Genomic DNA, 20,133 nt, shown 5'->3' with positions numbered 1-20,133 from the left:
CCAAAATTGGGAAAGCTGTCTCAGAGACTAGTCAAGTAACAACCTGACGTAGTCACACACATGGAATCATACCTTAGAGACAATATCCCATTACCATCACCATCCCTGGATGTGTTCTGGGGACACTACCACTGTCCTACGTGAGCCCCATCAAGCCACAGAATCAATCCTAGTTTGGATTCCACAGGGGCCACTCAGCTCCTGACCTCATTACAGCCTTGGTTTAAGCATGGACAAAATAAAAACCGAATTCCAGAGGTGAGGGGAGACACCACAGCTGCATTTAACCAAGTGTGGCATCAGAGAGCCCTAGCAAAACTGGAGACACTGGGGATCATGGCGAAAATTCTCTCTGCTGGTTAGAGTCATACCTGGTACATAAAATGGCAGTTGTGGTCGTTGGAAGTCAGTTATCTCAGCTCCACTACAGCAATGCAGAAGTTACTCAGGGTAGTATCTTCAGCCGCTTCATCAAAGACCTTCCTCCAGTAGGATCAGAGGTGGGTTGTTCGCCGCTGGCAGTACAATGTTCAGCATCATTCAGAACTCAGAGTCAAGAGTGTAGTGCTGGAAAAGCACATCAGGTCAGGCAGCATCTGAGGAGCAGGAGTATCAAAGTTTCGGGCATAAGCTCTTCATTAGGAATGAGGCTTGTGGGTCGGGGCTGAGATTTGGGGGAAGATAACTGAGAAAGCGATAGGTGGATGAAGGGGAGGGAGAAGACGATAGGTCAGGGTGGAGAGAGAGAGAGAGAGAGAGAGAGATTATGAGGTGTTCCTCCTCCGGGCGTCGAGTAGTAACAGTTTGGTGGTGGAGGAGGTCCAGACCTGCATGACCTTGACAGAGTTGGAGGGGGCATTGAAGTGTTCTCTGAAATGATCTGCAAAAAGGCATCCAGTCTCCCTGATATAGAGGAGACCACACTGGGTGCAACGGATGCAGTAGATGACATTGGGAGAGGTACAGGCAAATTTCTGACTGATGTGGAATGATCACTTGGGGCCTTGTACTGAGGGGAGGGGAGTGGTATGGGCACGGGCACAGGCACAGGTTTTGCACTTCCTATGGTGGCAGGGAAAGGTACTAGGAGTGGGGGTGGGCTGGTGGGGGATGTGGACCTGATAAGGGAGTCACGGAGTCAAAAATTCTTGAATACCCTCAATAGTATTGTAGGTCTACCGACAGCACATGGACTGCAGTGGCTCAGGGAGGCAGCTCACTAACACCTTAATGGCAAATAGGGACAAGCAATAAATGCTGGCCCAGCCAGTGATGCCCATGTCCCAAGTGAATGTGAAAAAAACACTTAAAATTATATTCATTGTGTAACAGATAAATCAAGAAGTTTTCAAAACCAAACATCTTCATTGCATATGTGGGACGAAACTGGTTGCATTGGTGGAAGCACCAAAAACCAAAAGGACACCAATGTAATGTGATGGACAAAAGTAGTAATGGTGAAATTATGCAGTGAATCACTTGGATCTGGAATTGAACGCCGGAGTGTGGTGGAAGCAGATTTTAAAAGGGAACTTTGAAAAGGAATCTGAAAAGAAAACAGTTGCAGAGCTGAGGAGAAGTGCAATTTGATGAATTGCTCTTGCAGAAAACAAGCCAAATGGGTTTCTTCTGTGCTTTATCATTCTACAATAAATAAATTCTCCATGTCTATAGTTATAATGGAAATTGCAAGTAAACTTACTATATTGGTAATCACACCTCATCACCTATCGAGATGCCCTTGCACAGCGCTAACAGGAGGGTGTACTGCAGTTTGCTTGCTTCCTCATTTTGGGTTTTTCCATATTACATGGGGTTACCTCAAATGTGGTTAATAACCCTTTATATGAACCATCATTTTTGGATTTGGGATAGGAGTTGGAATTAGTGGTTGAGTGTGGAGTTTGTGCTGATTGCTGACATTTCCAAAAGCTAACTGTCTTGAACGCATCCAAATTTTTCTTCAGTGTCACACAAGTAACTGGAAGGGCTCAAACAGGTGGAAGCTGCCTGTAGGTCTTAAGATGAGTTTGCGCAGGTGACAGCATGTAGATGAGGAAGAAAGGAGCCAAGGATCGCAGAGCTAGAAAGAGGAATAATTGCTGGAGATGGTCTGGCTACATCATGATTGGCCAAAGTATAATCCAGCAAGAGAAATCCCATTGAAACTTGTTCCACAGTGGAGACAGTGGCATTGTGCTAATATAGTGAACAAGTAATTCAGGAGATCAAGTCCAACTGGTAAAATATAAATTCCACGAATAAATTCAGCCAGTTTAGTTCAATAAACACCCTTTAAAGGAAATCTGCCTTTTTTGGTTTGGCCTACATGAGATAATAAGCCAACAGCAACATGGTCAACTCCAAAATATTTGGGAGTGGGGTTTAAGATATTGGCCCTGCCAGTAATGTCCTCATCCTGTGAAAAATTTTAATAATGACTGAACTGCATAATAACTGAGGATTTGGAAGATGATGGGATGGTCGAACCTATCAAAGGCTGCAGAGAAGTCAAGCAGGGTAAAGAATCACAGACAATGCTATTTGTTTCCAAAACTGTTCCATTTCTGTGGAATTCAAACATGGATTCATTGTAAAGGTGGGTGCAGATTTGAGAAGCAATACATTTAAAGCCTATAAAGAGAGGAAAGGGAGGCTTGGCCTTCAAAGTCAATATTTAGTTTGTATCAGAACTAAGATTTTAACCTAATCCCCTTCCATCATAGAGACTTACTTTCTCCTTCACTTCTGCATTCAGTTGTTTGGGCCCCACACTCAAATTCCCCTCCATAAACTCCTCTGCCACTGCACCTCCCTGTCCTCAAGGTAATCCATAAAACTCAGACCTTATTCACCCTTTCCCTCTACCCAGCAATTTGTATGCTGTTTTAAACCAACAGCACCATGGCCAATATTTCTTCAATGTGAATGCCAGCAATGTTCTTTAAAATCTTATTCAACCTTCAACTTTACTGATGATCCTAATTCCCTTGCTTACATATGCAAATAGCACCAATGTACTTGCTGAAAAAGATGGGCACAAATGGGGCAGGGCTGCAAAATGTGTTCCAATAGAACCATTTACATAATGAAGTCTCACTGTACAACAGATGAATCAACTGAAGTGCAAAACATTTTTCTAAAAGCTAGTTTCATTGGAATCAGGAATTTTAGTTAAAATGAAAGGTAATAGCTTGCAAGTCTGTACTTGATAGTCCATTGAATCATTGAACAATTCAAAAAAAAAGCACAAAAAATTATGAGGCTTCTCGAATGTTTCTGGGTAAAATGCAGTAGTACAGAGTTTTCAGATGCAGAAAATGTTTTTTTGGAAGGGGTGGGGGAGGAAAACCTTTTATGCATGAATGAGGAGCTTTTTACAATGGGAATGAATGGGAAATGTTTTGGATCACTGGAATTCTATACAACAAGTGTGCAAGGCAAGTGCTTTGCTTCACTGGATTTGCACACTTTTGATCAAGTTTCACTGACGTCAACTGTATGCTATTAGTATACTAAACAAAATTAGAATCATAGCATCCTTACAGGCCATTCGGCCGATTGAGTCCAAACCAGTCCTCTGAACAGCATCAGACTCGGTCTCAGACTCAGACCCATCCCATTTCTGTAACCCTGCATTGCCCATAGCTAATCCACCTAGCCTGCACATCCCTGGACATGGTAGGCAATTTGGTACGGCCAATCCATCTAACCTGCATACTTTTAGACTGTGGGAGGATACGGAGCATCAGAAGGAAACCCACGCAGATATGGGGAGAATGTGCACTAGTATGTCTGAAAGTTTCTAACAAAATTACATGCATTAATGGCTTAAATCTTATTTGTTCCCCTACCAGAGTCAAAGTATGGCATTTTGAAAAACAACTGTGCTGTTGTACCATTGCCCAAGAGTCAGAAAGTCTAACAATGTCATGATAATCATTTGGAAAATCATTTTTCATGGTTTCCTTCAAAAGGAAACAGAGTAATAGAATTGAAAATACTGGAAATACTTAGTGGATCAAGTAGTAGTGGAGAAATGAAGTGCAATGATGTAAGGAGGTCAGCCAGATGGACCTCATAGAATGAGTTCCCCGAATGTGGCTGATACCCCGTTCAATCAGGGACTGCTGGCTGACAGATATAAACAGAAGTACTCTCTGCGCTGTCACCCTAGGCAGGCTGTCCCAGAGGTGGCCAGAGGGTATGAAGGGCAGTTAGGGAAGCTGGAAGATGGGTAGGGCGTCCTGACCGCTGTTGTCCTGGAGGTTGGGGAAGCAGGACAGGCTGTCCTAGAGGTGGTCGAAAGGTGCGTCAGGGCGGACAGAGAGCCGGAAGGAGCATGGGATGGACCGAGAGCAGGAAGGGGCGTAGGGGCGCAAGGGCGGGCTGCCTTAGAATGGCCGGAAGGTGAGAGGGACGGGGGGCTTGCTGGGGGTCGGTATTATATTAGATTAGATTGCTTACAGTGTGGAAACAGGTCCTTCGGCCCAACAAGTCCACACCGACCTGCTGAAGTGCAACCCAACCAGACCCATTCCCCTACATTTACCCCTTCACCTAACACTACGGGCAATTTAGCATGGTCAATTCACCTAACCTGCACATTCTTGGACTTTTTAATGTAATTAGACTGTCTTATATGTCATTATTACTGTTTTGTAATGATGGAAACTGGGATTTGAGGTTTGTCCTCATTTCCCCGAAAACTGGTTGAACAGTGGAGTTTGGGGCCTGGCTTTGCTGCTCCTCTCCCTCGTAAAATTGCTGTTTCTCTGTATATAGCTGTTAACATTAATTGTTTTGTAAACTGTGAATTGATTACTAAAATAAAAAATACAGAAATACTAGACCATCTTGTGGCACAGTGGTAACATCCCTACCCAGACACAGAGAGACCCGGGTTCAAGTCCCACCTGCTCCAGGAGGTGTGAGATTACATCTCTGAACAGATTGATTAGAAAAATAGATTAAATTTTTGGGAGGTTGTGGTTTAATGATAATATCACTGGACAAGTAATCCTGAAACTTGGTTTAAAAGGTAGCTCAGTGGCAAGCACTACTGCCTCATAGCACCAGGGATCCAGGTTTGATTCCTGCCTTGGCTGACTGTCTACACAGAGTTTGCACATTCTCCCAGCGTCCACATGGGTTTTCTCCAGGTGCTCCAGCTTCCTCTCAGTCCAACAATGGACTTCTATTAGGATTTTGTGGCATAATGGTAGTGTACCTAACTCTAAGCCAGTAGACCTGGGTTCAAGGCCTACTTGCTTTAGAGATGTGTCTAAACAGGTTTCTGAACAGGTTGGTTAGAAAATAAATAAACAGGAGTGTCAGAGGTTCTGCTCACTCAGAGCAGACTCTGAGGGAGCTGGATCAGTGGCAATGATTCTCCACTGGTAAACAAAGGGTGGCTTAGTGAAGGGATACTGGCCTCTGTGGAGTTATTTCAGTGGCAATGTGAGAAAAAAGTATTTCCTGAAGAAATGTACTCGCAACAGTCATTTTTGAGTTGGGGTAAGCATTTCTGATATTATGCTTTTATTTGGGAAGCTTGACTTGTTCAATCCTGCTGAAGACTGGGCCCAGTATGTAGAAATAATGCATTAATTTTTCTAGGGCAAATGACATTCGGGTAGATAAAAAGCAACAAGCAATTCTTCTGACAGTTTGTGGCCCCCTAGCGTTTTCGGTTATTAGGTGCCTAATGTTTCCTGAGATACCAGATGTTAAAACCTGTGAAGAGTTGATGGATTTAGTTAAGGAATATTGTGACCCCAAGCTTCCTCTAATTCAGAGATCAACTTTACTCAGCACTTAGAGAACAGAGGAATCTATGTCGGTACTTTTGACTAGGTTAAGATGACTGGCAGAGGAGGTTTGTGACTTTGGTTTAACCCTGACTAAGATGCGAAGTGGTATGTGGGATTAATGATGCAACCATACAAAAAGCACGTACTAACTGAAGCCCAACTGGACTTCAAACAGGCACTGCAACTGACTTTATCAATAGAAAATGCAGCAAGTGGAGTAGATCAGCTGCAATGATATCCTGATAGAAGTGGACACCCTCGCCAGTCCAACTGAGCTTGGGGAATACCACTGGAGTGGAGGCAATTCCATTGCCTCACATATCCTGAACAGAGGGTCTCTAGGCCAACCCTCAGCAAAACCCCAAATCAAAGCTACGCCTTGGCCAAAACAGTTAACATTTTCCTCAGGGTCTAGGCCAGCAAGTCATTGTAGTTGCTGCGGTATGCAGACTCGAGACAGCAAAGGAGGCCCACCAGACCTAAACTGAGTAAGAGAACTCATAGGTTGGTATCCAGGAGAATGTACACCCTGGAAAGCCCACCTACATCTAGTTTGGAACAGTGAAATTGCTTAGCAACATCCAAATCAGAACAAATCAAAATAAACATCTGGTTAAATGGTCACCCAGTACTAATTGAGGTTGATACTGGTGAGGCCATTCCAGTGATTGCAGAACCAGTCTTGAACAAAATTCACTCTGGACTCCAACCCTTTGCTTTGCGCAAGACCACAGCTGGACTAAACCTACATTGGGGAACCTTCACAGATAAAGGGTACAACTTCGGTTCCAGTCTCTTATGAAAGTCAGCGGGTTCAGTTACCACTGATTCTGCTAAAAGGTTTGGGTCTAAGTTTAATGGGGTGAAATTGGTTGAGAAAGACTCACCTCAACTGGCTCAATAGTTTTTGATTGGATAGTGGCTGCCAGAATGAAGCCTAAATTGAACAACTCAATTTTTTTCAGGAAGGTCTAGGAACTATTAAAGCAACCAAGGTCACCTTATAGGTTGACCTGGAAGCAATTCAATGATCCTGCAACGCCCTTCCAGTACCATTTGCCCGATAGGCAAATATAGAAGTAGATATCAGGAGGCTGGAAAGTGAAGGAATCACCAGACCAGTCCAGTCTGCATAACAGGCAGCACCGGTTGTACTGATGGTGAAGTCAGACGGGTTGGTTCACCTTTGTGAGGATTTTAAACAAACAGTAAATGGCTTTTCGCAGCTGGATAAATACCCAATCCTTTGCATAGAGGATTTATACGTAGAGTTGACAGGGGGCTGTCCTTTACAAAGCTGGACATGAGCCATGCATACTTGAAGTTGTGGTTAGATGAGGATTCATCTAAGTATGCTACAATTAAGGGTACCATAAGGGTTTCTACTGATATGAGACTGCCATTTGGAGTACTGCCTGTAAAATGGGTGTTACAGGCCACCCAAGTGACGTACTTGGGCTACAGAGTTGACAAGACCAGATTATACACATTGGAGCCAGGGCACGTTTGGAAGATGAAGTGAGGGCAATCAAAGGCTGTAGTGGAGCAGAGACCATTCCTTGGATTGGCGAACTGTAAGAGAAAGTTCATGGATAGCCTGGCTTCCATCCGGACACCTTTGCATTAACTCCTTAAAAAAAAAAGGGTCAGCCTTGGAAATGGTCACGTAGCCAAAACGATAGCTGTTTCTTCACTTCTCTGAAGGCTATCATCCTCAAAAGGTATGGACATACTATGATCCCGAGTGAGACTTAGTATTAACATGCAATGCCTCCTTGTAAGGCATTGGTGTAGTATTAGCTCATAGGTGGCCCATTGGGGAGGAACACCCAATTACATATACATCCAGGAGTTTGGCTAATGCAGAGCGTACATACACCTAGATACAGGAGGAACATTTGGCCGACGCAAGGTCAGGTCCAGCAACATATAACGTTTGGATAGGTTCCTGAACAAGCACGTGGAAAAGTGCAGACTCTCAAAAGGTGTGGGGACATAACACGCCTAGCTCCTCGACTGCCTTTCCAACTGCTGTAGAACCCATCCGTCAAGCGTTGAAGATACCTCTGAATCAGAGATGGACACGGTGGATATTGCCACCTTGATGCCTTTGCTGCCTGAAGAGAAGAATGCTCCGGGTGCAAGAGATGAGCTACTATGCATTACACATCGCCTGTATCAGAAGCGGAGTTGGAGGAACCCAACCCGATGTTAAAACAGCCCAGGAGGAGCCACACTTTAAAAAATAAAACAGAACCAGCCTATATCCTCGGACTCGGAGGAAGAGGGATCTGGTGATTATAATGAGGTCAGCCAGGTGGACCTGATAAGAGTTCCTGAGGGAGCTGGATCAGAGTCAAGGGTTCCCCACATCAATAAAGGGTGATTTGGTGAGGGGGAACTGGCCTCTGTGGAGTTATTTCATGCAGGGTTAACGTTTCAAGTCTTTACGGTTGAAGCTTGAAAGGACAGAAACAGGACTGTAATTTTTTCCCTTATCAGGCAATCCTTAGGTATCAAGAACGACTTGCCTGTACTCCTATTTGCTGGATTCAGAGATGGTTACTCAGACCAATGTGCAATCCGCTGACTCTGCCGTTTGAAGGGCAGCTGATGCTTGACAAGTTATGGACTCATTCGGCTATTTGTGTGCACTCAGATTCCTCATATCTACACATTCCCAAAGTCTCTTGATGGGTTTGGTGCCTTCCCAAATGAACCTTCTCTATTTTGGTTGGTCAAACATCACAGACTCCCATGCACCAGTAGCAATGTTTGACCTCTTCAGGATTGTTTTAAGATCATCATGAAAACACTTCCTCTTTCTTGCTGGGACAGAGTTGCAAGTAAAACAGGTGTCTTGGGGATTGTGTCAGACATAGAACTGCATGTCCCACCTTTCTTCAGTCAGCCTGAGGCACTGGAGGCAATGAGGTGGTTTGTTATCTATCTGCCTTCATCAAGAGGCGGCCCCTAGGATATGGGCAATGGCCCACATTTTCCTGGGTCTCAAATAGAGCTCTGAATCGATTGGAGGGTTGTGTCACACTGTGGAAGGTGATTGGAAGACCACCTTAGTTCACCAAGACTTTAGTGGAAGTCCCATTGGCAACTGCTTCTCCAAACCTTATGAGAAAATGAGCTGGAGCTTAGCATGCATTCAAGCATCATCTGCACACTGAAGTTCGATAATCTAAAAATGAGTTACTCTGACAGAGGTTGTCCCATCTGTTCTGTAGATTCCCTCCAGCAAACTGGACACAGACATGGAGTTTAAGAGTGCAGTATTGCAGCAAGGAAATTGAAAATAGGATTGGTATATGACAGAACCTTGTTTGACTCAGTCTTCAGTTGAAGATCACTGTCATCACAAAGTAGACTGGTGGTGCCAAATTTCCAAGGCAGCCAAACCTTTGCTGTTGGCAAAGTCAAAGGCTTTTGTGAGGTATTAAAAAAAGGCCATGTATAATGCTCGGTGCTGCTCCTTGCACACTTTTTAAATTTGCTGCAGTGAAGGCATAGTTCTTAAAAATCAAATTAAGAACTAAGTCATTAAAAGAGAGATGCTGGGCCAGAATGATGATTCCTGCATGATGTGGGAGCTGGTAGACCCCACTGTGGTTCAGAGTGACCACACCTGTAGCAAATGCTGGCCCAGAGTTGATGAGCTGGAGTCTGAGCTTCAAACACTGCGACACATTAGGCAGGGGGTAAAAGATTTATCTGAACATTGCCTCCTGAGACAAACAATCACATCACTTAGAATAAACTACCTCAAATTCAGTCAGAGACAGGAGGGTGTGACTACCAGTGAGGGAGGTAGAGATATCCAGGAAGTAGTGCTGAAGGAACTTGTCTAACAGGTTTGAGATTCTTGCTCCCTGTGCGGATGAGATTGGAGGCTGTGGGAAGATGAGCAAATTGACCATCGCACCACAGTGCAGGGAGCCAATTAATAGGTTGGTTGGGGCGAAGTGAAGAGACATGTACTTGTGATCAGGGATACTATACTCAGGGAAAGAGACACTGTTCTATTTGGCCAGGATCAAGAATCCCAAAGGCTGTGTTCCCTGGGTTCAGGATGTCTCACCTGGGCTGCAGAGGAACTTGGAGCAGGAGAAGAAAGATCCAGTTGTTGTGGTTTCTGTAGGTAGAAAGAGGAAAGAGGTTCTGCTGACAGAATAGGAGCAGCTAAATTAAAAATCAGAACTGAAAAAGGTAATAATCTCTAGATTACTACCAGAGTCATGAGAAAATTGGCACAGGGTCAACTAGATTGAAGAGGTAAGCGCATGGCTGAGAAGATTAGTGTGGGAGAAACAGTTCACATGCATGGGACATTGGCACCAGTACCAGGGAAAGGAAGAATCTGTTCTAACAGAAAGGGCTTCACCTGAATCATGCTGGGACCAGAGTCCTGGAAAATTTCATAACCAGGGCTGTATGTAGGGCGCAAAACTAAATAGTGCAATAGGGGGTTCTGTTGCATGGAAAATGTTAAAGGAGGCAGTACAGAGGTTTTTAAAGCTTCCAGAACAAGTAATAGGATAGAGAGTATAGAAAGGATCAGGAATCTAACTTCAGGCACAGAAGGTCAGGGGACAACTATGAGAAGGTGGGCAGTCAACACAGGACTGAGATGTTGTACTTAAATGCACGCAGAGTACGAAACAGGGTAAATGAGCTTTGTTGTACCTGCCAATTTCAGTCTGTGCAATGTTGTGGATATTACAGAGACATGGCTGCTTGGGGATCAGGGCTGGGAATTAAAATACCCAAGGCTACACATCCTATCAAAAGGACTAGGAGATGGATAGAGGGAGTGGGATTGCGCATTGTTAGTAAGAAGCAAAATTAAATTGATAGCCAGAAGTGATGTCAAGTTGGAAGGCGTAGAATCGAAGTGGGTGGAGTTGAGGAACTGCAAAGGAAAACAAAGACCCTGATGGGAGTTGTGTGCAGGCCTCCGAGAGTAATCAGGATGTGGGGAAGAAAATAAACCAGGGGACAGAAAAGGCCTAGATGAAAAATACTATTACAATACTCATGGGGGACTTCAACCTCCAGGTGGACTGGAAATACCCAGTTGATAGCAGATCTCATGAAACAGATTTTGTGGAATGTCTATGAGATAGTCTTTTGGAGCAGTTTGTGGTACAGCCCACTAGGGAACAGGCAATTCTGGATTTAGTGATGTGAGATGAGGTAGACTTGATTAGGGAGCTTAAGTTGAAGGAACCCCTATTGGGCCATGATCATAATATGATTAATTCACCCTGCAATTTGAGAGGGAGAAGCTGAAATCAAATGGAACACTATTACAATTGAGTACAGGTACAGTCATTACAGAGGCAAGAGGGAGGAGCTGGCCAGAGGTGATTGGAAGGGGAGTCTAACAGGGAAGACGGTGGAGCAGCAATGGCAGGAGTTTCTGGGGGTAATTCAGGAGGCAGAGCAGAAACTCATCAAAGAAGAAGAAACATATTAAGGGGAGGATGAGGCAACCATGCTTGGCAAGGGAAGTCAAGAAAAAATAAGAGCAAAACAAAAACATTGAATGTGGTGAAGATTAGTGAGAGAGCTCAAAAGGAAATAGCTGAGGAGATTGTCACCAATGCTTCTACAATCCATCAGGAATCACTGAAGTCAGGAAAGGTCCCAGAGAATGGGAAAATAGCTAATGTAACACCCCTGTTTAAGAAGGGAGGGAACAGAAGACCAGCTTACGACAGTTGGCCTAGGACACCATCCTAAGGAACTCCTGTAGAAATATCCTGAAGTTGACATCCAAATCAAATGGGTCAATAGCTGAAAAATGGCAGATGAAGCTCAATCTGGATAAATGCAAGGTACTGCATTTGGGTACAACAAACAGGGTAGGGCTTATACAATTAATGGTATGGCCTTGGGTGGTGGTGTAGAACAGAGGGACCTGGGGCGCAGGTACATAATTCTTTAAAGTTTGCATCACATATAGACAGGGTGGTTAAGGCGGCGTTTGGCATGCTTGCCTTTATTGCTCAGTCCTTTGAGTATAGAAGTTGGGACATTATGTTGGAGGTTGTACAAGACATTGGTGAGGCCTCTTCTGGAAATACTGTGCCCAGTTCTGGTTGCCCAGTTATAGGAAGTATATTATTAATCTCGAGAGGGTTCACAAGAGATTTACCAGGATGTTGCTGGGTATGAAAGGTTTGAGTTATAAAGTTAGGCTGGATAGGCCGCGACTTTTTTTCCCCCCACTGGAGCGCAAGAGGTTGAGAGATGACTTGATAGAAGTTTATTAAATAATGAGGAGGGATAGATAGAGTTAATGGTAGTTGTCTTTTCCCTAGGATGGGAAATTTCAAGGCTGGGGGGCATATTTTTAAGATGAGAGGAGAGAGATTTTAAAAGAAGACACAAAAAGGAAATGTTTTACACAGAGGGTGCTTCGCGTGCGGAATGAACTTCTTGAGGAAGTGGTGGATGTGGGTCCAATTACAATGTTTAAAAGACATTTGGATGGATACATGAACAGGAAAGGTTTGGAGGGATATGGGCCAGGATCAGGTAGGTGGGACTAGTTTAGTTTGGGATTATGTTCAGCATGGACTAAAGGGTCTGTCTCCATACTGTATGACTCTCCAAGATGACTGACCAACAAACACAACCACCTTCCTATGTGGCAGGTATGACTCCAACCAACAAACATTTGTAGAAGTGAAAGCGAATTAAACAGAACAAAAAGCAAATATTTCAGATGTTGTCAAGTCTGAAAATAAATTATGTTGTTGAAAGCGCTGAACAACATTTCAGGTCAATGACTTTTAAAAGAAAGTATTCTCACATTCTACAGATGAAGACAAGATGAGGCAATTAATAGGTTAAAAACACTGCTTACATCAATGCAGTAAATTTTAATCATGATTACTGAGTTCTCCTTTCTGTTTACAGAAACAAATACAGTATATATTAAATTTGTATGTGGACAGTAAATGCCTACAGCCATATTTGGTGTGAAAATTGCCCATGTAAAGTTACCACATTCTAATTATTCCTCATCACCAAAAGGAGATGCTGCAGTGTAGCAACAGGAGATGGGAGCTACTGCATTACAAAACTTATCAACATGTGGTCATAGATGATTCAGGGAATACCTAAATAATGTTAAAATATATACTTTTAAAAATGTGTGTCTAGGTGAAATTAGCCTCCCCAACACACAACAACTACATGTGGCTTCAATTTACAGATTAAGAATGTACATCAGAATAACCAGAGCAACAGAAACCAATAGAAAATAAATTTGTTAGCAGCACATTGGAGTTCAAATGCAACATGTACACCTCACAGTACCAATCCAATACAGGTACATAAGCATTGTTCAATTAGCATATGTAATATTCACATAATCCTTCAGTAACCCTGGACAAATGTAAACTTGTCAGTCCTTGAACTAAATTAAGCAGAAACCAACCTTAACCACACCTGGAATAATCTTTCCCTTCACTGCTGTCAAATTTGAACAAATACACTCAACCCTAACATTTGAGGAAGCACTACTTTTTGTTCCAAATTTTGATCTCAGAAAATGAGCATCACAGTCAAGAACATCCATAGCTGCTCGAGAAGTTGGTGTTGAAGAAGGTGCCTTCTTCAAACTTCATTATCTCTACCAGATGGACTGCCATGTCACAGTGGTGTTAGGAAAGGAGTTCCAGGATTCTGTCACAGGAGCAGTGAAGAAATTGTGATATAGTTTCAAGTTAAGATGGTGAGAGACTTTGAAAGTTCTTTGATAGGATATGACTATCGCTGACAAGGTCAGAATTTGTTTCCCATCCTGAATTACTCTTCAATGGTTAGCGAGCCTAAGGGTTACATGTAACCAGACCAGATAAGGAAGGCAGAATTCCTCCCCTCAAAACAGATAGACAACAAATGGCCACCATTTTCAATTTAAATTCAGCTAGTTGCCATAGTAGGATTTGAAGCCATGTCCCCAGAACATTAGTTTAAGTTTTTAAGACTACTAATCCAGTGACATTACGATTAGGTCAACATCTCCTCCTGAATTGGAGAGGGCTTTACAAGTAGTGTTCCCATGTACCTGCTGCCTTTGTTCTTCTAGATGTTCGAAGTTTCAGATTTACAAAATGCTGACAAAGAAGTCTAGAGTTGCTGCAGTACATTCTGTAGATGCTGTACACGGTGGGTCAGTGTTGGAGGAAGTGAACGTTTAAGGGCGACATATGGGTGAAAATCAAGCTGGCCACTTTGTGCTGGATTTTTCTTCTAACCTGCTCTTGCAGTCACAATATTTATTGAGCTAGCCCAGTTAAGTTTCTGGTCAATGGTTACCCTCAGGATCTTAGTAGTGGGGGCTTCTGCAATGATAATACTATTGAAGTTAAAAGGAGAAAAGGTTACATTCTCTTCTGTTGAAAAAGTCATTCCCTAGCATTTGTATGGTGCGAATGTTGCTCATCATGTCTTAGATCAAAGCCAAATGTTATTCAGGTCTTGATGAGTGCAGCCATGGACAGCTTTGGTATTTGACAAGTTATGAATAGCACTAAACATTATGCAAGCATCAGCAAAATCTCCACCTCTTAGCTCATCATGGAGGAAGGTCTAAGGGTGCAGCAGATGAGGATGGTTAGGCTTAGAACAAGACCCTGAAGAACTTCTGTAACAACGTCCTGGAAAATAGATGATCAGCTTCAAACTACCATCTTCCAATCAGTAGAGTATTCAACCACCTCCCACTAGTTCCCATTGACTTCAATGGTGCCAAGGCTCGTTAATGCCACATGAGGTCATTGCTCTCTAAGTACAGTAGATAGCACTGATGACAACACCTTCCACAACTTTAGTGATGATCACGAGTCATCCAATGAGTTGTAAACTGGCCAAATTGCATTTGTTCTGCTTTTTGCATTTAGGACATACCTGGGCAATTTTCCATATTGTTGGGTAGCTATCTGTTCTGTAGTTGTATTGGAACAGCTTGACTACTGATGTTGCCAGTTCTGAATCACAAGTCTTCAGCCAGGATGTTGTCAAGGCTGATAGTGTTTGCTGTATCTCATATCCTCAGCCATTTTATATCACATGCACAACATACAGATATCAGAAAGCAACCAATTTACTTGGTAAAGAAGCAAAATACTTCAGGAAAAAGATGAAAACATTTTACACGCATGTTTCCAAAAATGACTGTGAAATTTGCCAACACTTAAAGGGACACTTTACAACACATCAATGCAAAAGAAAGTTTAGAGACATAACCCAACACTGCTAAAGTAGCCATTCTGTATGATTCTTGAAACAGTTAACAAATGCTCACTGCAGCATTATACTAGGTCATGTCAAATTGCTCAGTCTCAGGTCATTGTGTCTACACAGGTAGCTTACTGAAGCTTTGCACTTTTTTTCAAATTTCTGAAAACAACTATAAAGAATATTATATCTAGCACCATGTCAATACTTTCCAATAGTTAAAATAATATGCATTTATTTTGAACCTAAGAGGTTTTATTTCCGTACACCCGCAACCTTACTTTGTTCAAATATTCATGCTCTGGGGTTTTGACAAGTGAAAGTTATTTAACAGTCAGAAGGCAAAACAACTCGTATTTGTTTCCACAGTCAATAGTGAATTACATAGTGGCCCTGGCAGAGTCTGGAAGTCTTATTACCTCCGCAAGAGTTTATGATGTAGATAGGTGGACCATTTTTTTAAAAACCTATACTTGAACTCTCATACTTTTAACTCAACTATTTAATTGCATAAAACTTTGAGGGTTTGGAGACAAACAATTTGCGAACAGCCCTGCCTCAATCAGTACTTGATAATCAGTCACAATCGACAGAATATGCTTAAAAGCTCATTCTTACAACTTCTACGATCGCAAGCTACAATAATAGTATTTAACTAATGTTCAATTATCAAAATAATAAAACTGTTTAGTCATCAGGCAAGCATAACCATATTTCAGGAAAATAAGGCTGGATTTATTCATTATCTTATTACTTCTACATAAAAATTAGAGGACTGCATTGTCATTGCTTCCACTACTCTAACTGCATACAAATGCTGGGCATATAATGCAGTTGCAGTATGCAAGAGACATCTTCACACAATGTATTCACAATTACCCTGGATATTTGGGGATTTATTTTTTGCACTGGTGTGACCAGTACACAGACCTACAATCCCATACTTTTGTTCGCGTTCTGCAGATAATATTATCACTATTTAAGATGTGGGTGTATAATCGCTCATGTTACATTTACGTATTACATTCCCCACTCCGTTCGACAATGGATTTTAAAATTGAATTCCAACAGGCGAGGAATGTGGTGTCACACAAAAGGCCTCATTCCAGACATTTTGAATACTGAGGACTAAAATACGTGCGTGAAGCATCAAACGCCACAAATAGCTTCACCAGATGGATTTAGATGCACTTTGAACAGAATAAACAGAGATCACACTGTCGCTGACTTTAACTTCTCGAGTAATTGGGGAGAAGAGGAGACAAGAGAGAATCTTCATGACTAACAGCACACCTGCAACACTCAATAGCTCTCGGACTCAGAACCATAATATAGGACATCAGCCGTCTCCTCAGAGGGATTCCCTGACTGCAATATAACATCTTTAATCCCACGAGAGCCAAATCCTCACTTTCTACCAAATTAGATTCACATTCCCTTGATTAAGAACCTATTGCAAACTCACACTTAACTGCGCCAACCGTCCCGCCCCTTGGATGATCGATAGCGTGGCCGTCCAATCAGTGAGCGCAAATTCCCCAGAGGCACCAATGATCACGAAGGAGAGGCAAGACTTCCGGTAGCAGGTGCGGTTGACTGAGAAAAGGAGACAAACGTCTCGAAAAGCGGGCAGCTTTAACATTGCATTTCTCGTTTTATATTTTTACAGTAAAAACGCAGAAAACAAAGCAAACAAAGTTTGCTGAATTTGTTCCCGAAGCAGGTAGATTTGCAAAACAAACACTCCCACCCTCCTCCCTCAGAAGATAATAGTGAATAAATGTTAGGCCGCGGGTTCGTTCGCTTGACAGCGCGACGCGGACCGACATTTTATGTACCGTTTGATTTCGTGTTTAAACACTCGCTTCAGAACTGAATAAAAGCCGGTTTTTACCTCAAAAATTAGCGTTTACAGATACAGCAGCATTACCTCCGCTCGGCTTCGAGCAATTGAATTCCAGTCAGCGAACAACTTCCGCCATAACTTCCGAGCAACAGGGAAGCGAGCAGAACGACAAAAAAAAATTCATAACACTACCAGGGCGAGTAGCCAAACTCCACCGAATCAATTCATACCGAGAGCAAGGGTGACAAGCAGATCGCTGATACACTGATCGAAATTGACACCAACGCTAGCGGTTGGAAGCCTGGAGGAAATCAAATTAGATCTTGTCTGACTTACAAAAACAGACAAATCTTTTTTTTTGCAAAACAATTCACTGCAACCGTCCATTCATATTAACGGAAACATTCAAGTGAACACATTACATTCTTTGCCAAAATTACAGGCCAGTTGCCACATAAAACGCAAAATTAGTCAGGCAGCAGCCAATGGAGAGAGAGTAAGCGAACGCTTTGAATTTAAATGACTCTTCATCAGAGCTCTAATGAAGAGTAATCTTGACTCAAAATGTTAGCTTGCTCTCTCCACGGATGCTGCATGACCCGCTGTGATCTCCAGCATTTCTTGTTTCCAATCCAGATTCCAGCATCTGTAGTAGTTTGCTTCGAAAACGCAAAATTAATTGTATTCAGGAGCGTGTAGTATTGGAAAGTCAGGATTCAGTGATTTACACTATTCCCCAAAATGTGGACAAGATGAGAATTATTTCAAAACAAAAACAAGATAGTAATTTAAGATCTTTCATGTTTAGCATTGAATTTTCATTGAATGAAGAGGAAATATAATACAATATGTACCTAGATAAACAAGATCTAAACAGAAGATTACAGACCTGAAACATTAACTCTTTCTCTCAACAGATGCTGCCTAACCTGTCGAATATTTCAAGCATTTTCTGATTTCAGACATATCTACATGAAATTTCCAAATTATAGATTTTTTTGGTAGATTGATAATCTTCGTCATCATTGGCAGTCCCTTGCAGATGAGGATGACTCTCTTCCACTCTCAGGGTGAGTCGGTAGGTGGATGGACAGACCGATGTGGCTTCTGAAGACTTAGTTACAGAAGGGGGTCATGGGAAGGGGTGGATGGGGTGTGGTTGTACGTTCCTTGCCCTATTTTCTCCTGACTTCTGCTTTTTCCTGGTGGCAAGTCTTGAGGCACTCATAGAGTCATAGAGATGTACACATGTTGATCATGCGAACGATGTGCCCAGCCCATCGTATCCGATCAAGGGTCATCAGTGCCTCGACGCTGGGGATATTGGCCTGGTCGAGGATGCTAGTGTTAGTGCATCTTTCTTCCTAGTAGATTCGCAAAATCCTGCGCAAGCAGCATTGGTGGCAGTGCTGTAATGCCTTGAGGTGCCTGTATACAGTTCATGTCTCACAGCTATATAGGAGGGTGGAATCCACCACCGCTCTATAAACCATGATCTTGGTGTTGGATCTGATATTGTCCTCAAACACCCTTTTCCTCAGGCAGCCGAAGGTTGCACTAGTACACTAGAGGCAGTGCTGGATCTCTTCATCAATAGCTGCTTTAGCCAACAGGACACTCCTGAGGTATTGGAAGTAGTCAACATTCTCTGAGGCCTCCCTGTGGACTTTGATGATCAGGGGTTCCCTCCGCAATGCCAGGCCAGGTTGGTGGAAGACTCTTCATCTTGCAAATTTTCAGAGTGAGACCAATGCTCTCATATGCCTCTGTATAGGTGCTGAGGATGGTCTGGAGTACATCTCTGAGATTGCATGTACACAAGCAACATCTGTGTACTGCAGCTCAATGAAGCTGGTTGAGGTGACTTTGGTCTTGGTTTGACGGCAGTGGAGGCTGACTACTTTCCTTAAGAATAAGAAGGCTGCTGGAGCAGACATTGAAGTGTGGAGGCACACAGCTCCTGCTGCAGCTACATGCCCTTGTCTGCCTTATCTGAAAGGATGAGAGTTTAGCAATTTCCTTAGCAATTTCTCATTACAAGTTTTTCAGCTGTATTTTCATAATTAATACTTGGGACTTGGATGTCACTGGCAAGACTGAATTTTATTGTCAATCCTTTAGTACCCTTGAGAAATTGCTAAATAGCCTTATCCTACAGTGCAATCCATTTGATGGAGGTGCTCCCACATTGTGGTTAGGTGGGAAGTTCCAGGATCTTGCACCAGGCACCCGGGTTTGATTTCATCCTTGGGTGACTGTCTGTGTGGAGTTCACACATTCTCTCTGTGTCTGCATGGGTTTCCTCTGGATATTCCGGTTTCTGCCCATAATCCAAAAATGTGCAAGTTTTTGGCCATGCTAAATTGCCCATAGCATTCAGGGATGTATAGGTTAGGTGCATTAGTCAGGGGTAAATGTAGAGTAATATGGTAAGGGAATGAGTCTGGGTGGGTTATTCTTCAGAAGATCGGTGTGGATTTGTTGGGTCAAATGGCCTATTTCCACACTGTAGGGATTCTATAATGATGAAGTCAAGGAAATGTGCCTGCAGCAGGCCTTTGTTGACCAAACTGTTAAAATTGTTGAAAATGTGTTGCTGGAAAAGCACAGCAGGTCAGGCACCATCCAAGGAGCAGGAGAATCGACGTTTCGGGCATGAGCCCTTCTTCAGGCTCATGCCCAAAACATTGATTCTCCTGCTCCTTGGATGCTGCCTGACCTGCTGCGCTTTTCCAGCAACACATTTTCAGCTCTGATCTCCAGCATCTGCAGTCCTCATTTTCTCTTCGAAAACTGTTAAAATTGCCAACATTTTGATTGCCTAATTGCCTGAAATAAATTGCTTGATCTTCAAAAGACTTGGCCATCTTTGACCATCCAAAGTCATGACTGTTGATCTTCAAAGATTTCTGCTCATGTAGTCATTATATAAGGAAATAAAACAAATAGGATATTTTGCATAATTGCCTACATTTTGAAGAACTTTCTAAAAGGAATTTTAAAATCTTTTCATACTACATTTGTAACAGTTGATCAAGCCAATCTATATAATCTAAGCTTGACATCACTATAAATATATTAATCTTTAGCATTACTTAAAAAAGACACGTTTTCAAAGCTTTTCATCATGTACTCATCAGAATAATTTGCAAGAATACAAATTTAATGGAAAATCAACATTTATACTATGTGAGAGTGCTGATTAGTCAC

General features: G+C 42.6%; 1 protein-coding gene across 8 annotated transcripts in view; it reads right to left on the bottom strand.

The window, feature by feature from the left end:
• ikzf4 (IKAROS family zinc finger 4) overlaps positions 1 to 17,218 on the bottom strand; it is a 208,062-nt gene extending 190,844 nt beyond the window's left edge. For 2 of the 8 annotated variants that reach the window (XM_072567373.1, XM_072567374.1), the window contains exons 1-2: positions 16,972 to 17,217; positions 16,543 to 16,673 (exon numbers count right to left, since the gene is read on the bottom strand). The gene's annotated coding sequence lies outside the window, so the exon portion shown is untranslated. Of the gene's footprint in view, positions 1 to 16,542; positions 16,674 to 16,971 lie in introns of all 8 variants that reach the window. The other 6 variants (XM_072567371.1, XM_072567372.1, XM_072567375.1 and 3 more) reach the window with 6 other exon arrangements.
• Between the last annotated feature and the right edge of the window lie 2,915 nt (positions 17,219 to 20,133).

The sequence above is a fragment of the Chiloscyllium punctatum genome, chromosome X (genome assembly GCF_047496795.1).
Source record: "Chiloscyllium punctatum isolate Juve2018m chromosome X, sChiPun1.3, whole genome shotgun sequence".
Classification (NCBI taxonomy): Eukaryota; Metazoa; Chordata; class Chondrichthyes; order Orectolobiformes; family Hemiscylliidae; genus Chiloscyllium; species Chiloscyllium punctatum.
The sequence above is the reverse complement of the archived record's forward strand: the minus strand, read 5'-3'. Positions and strand labels throughout refer to the sequence as shown.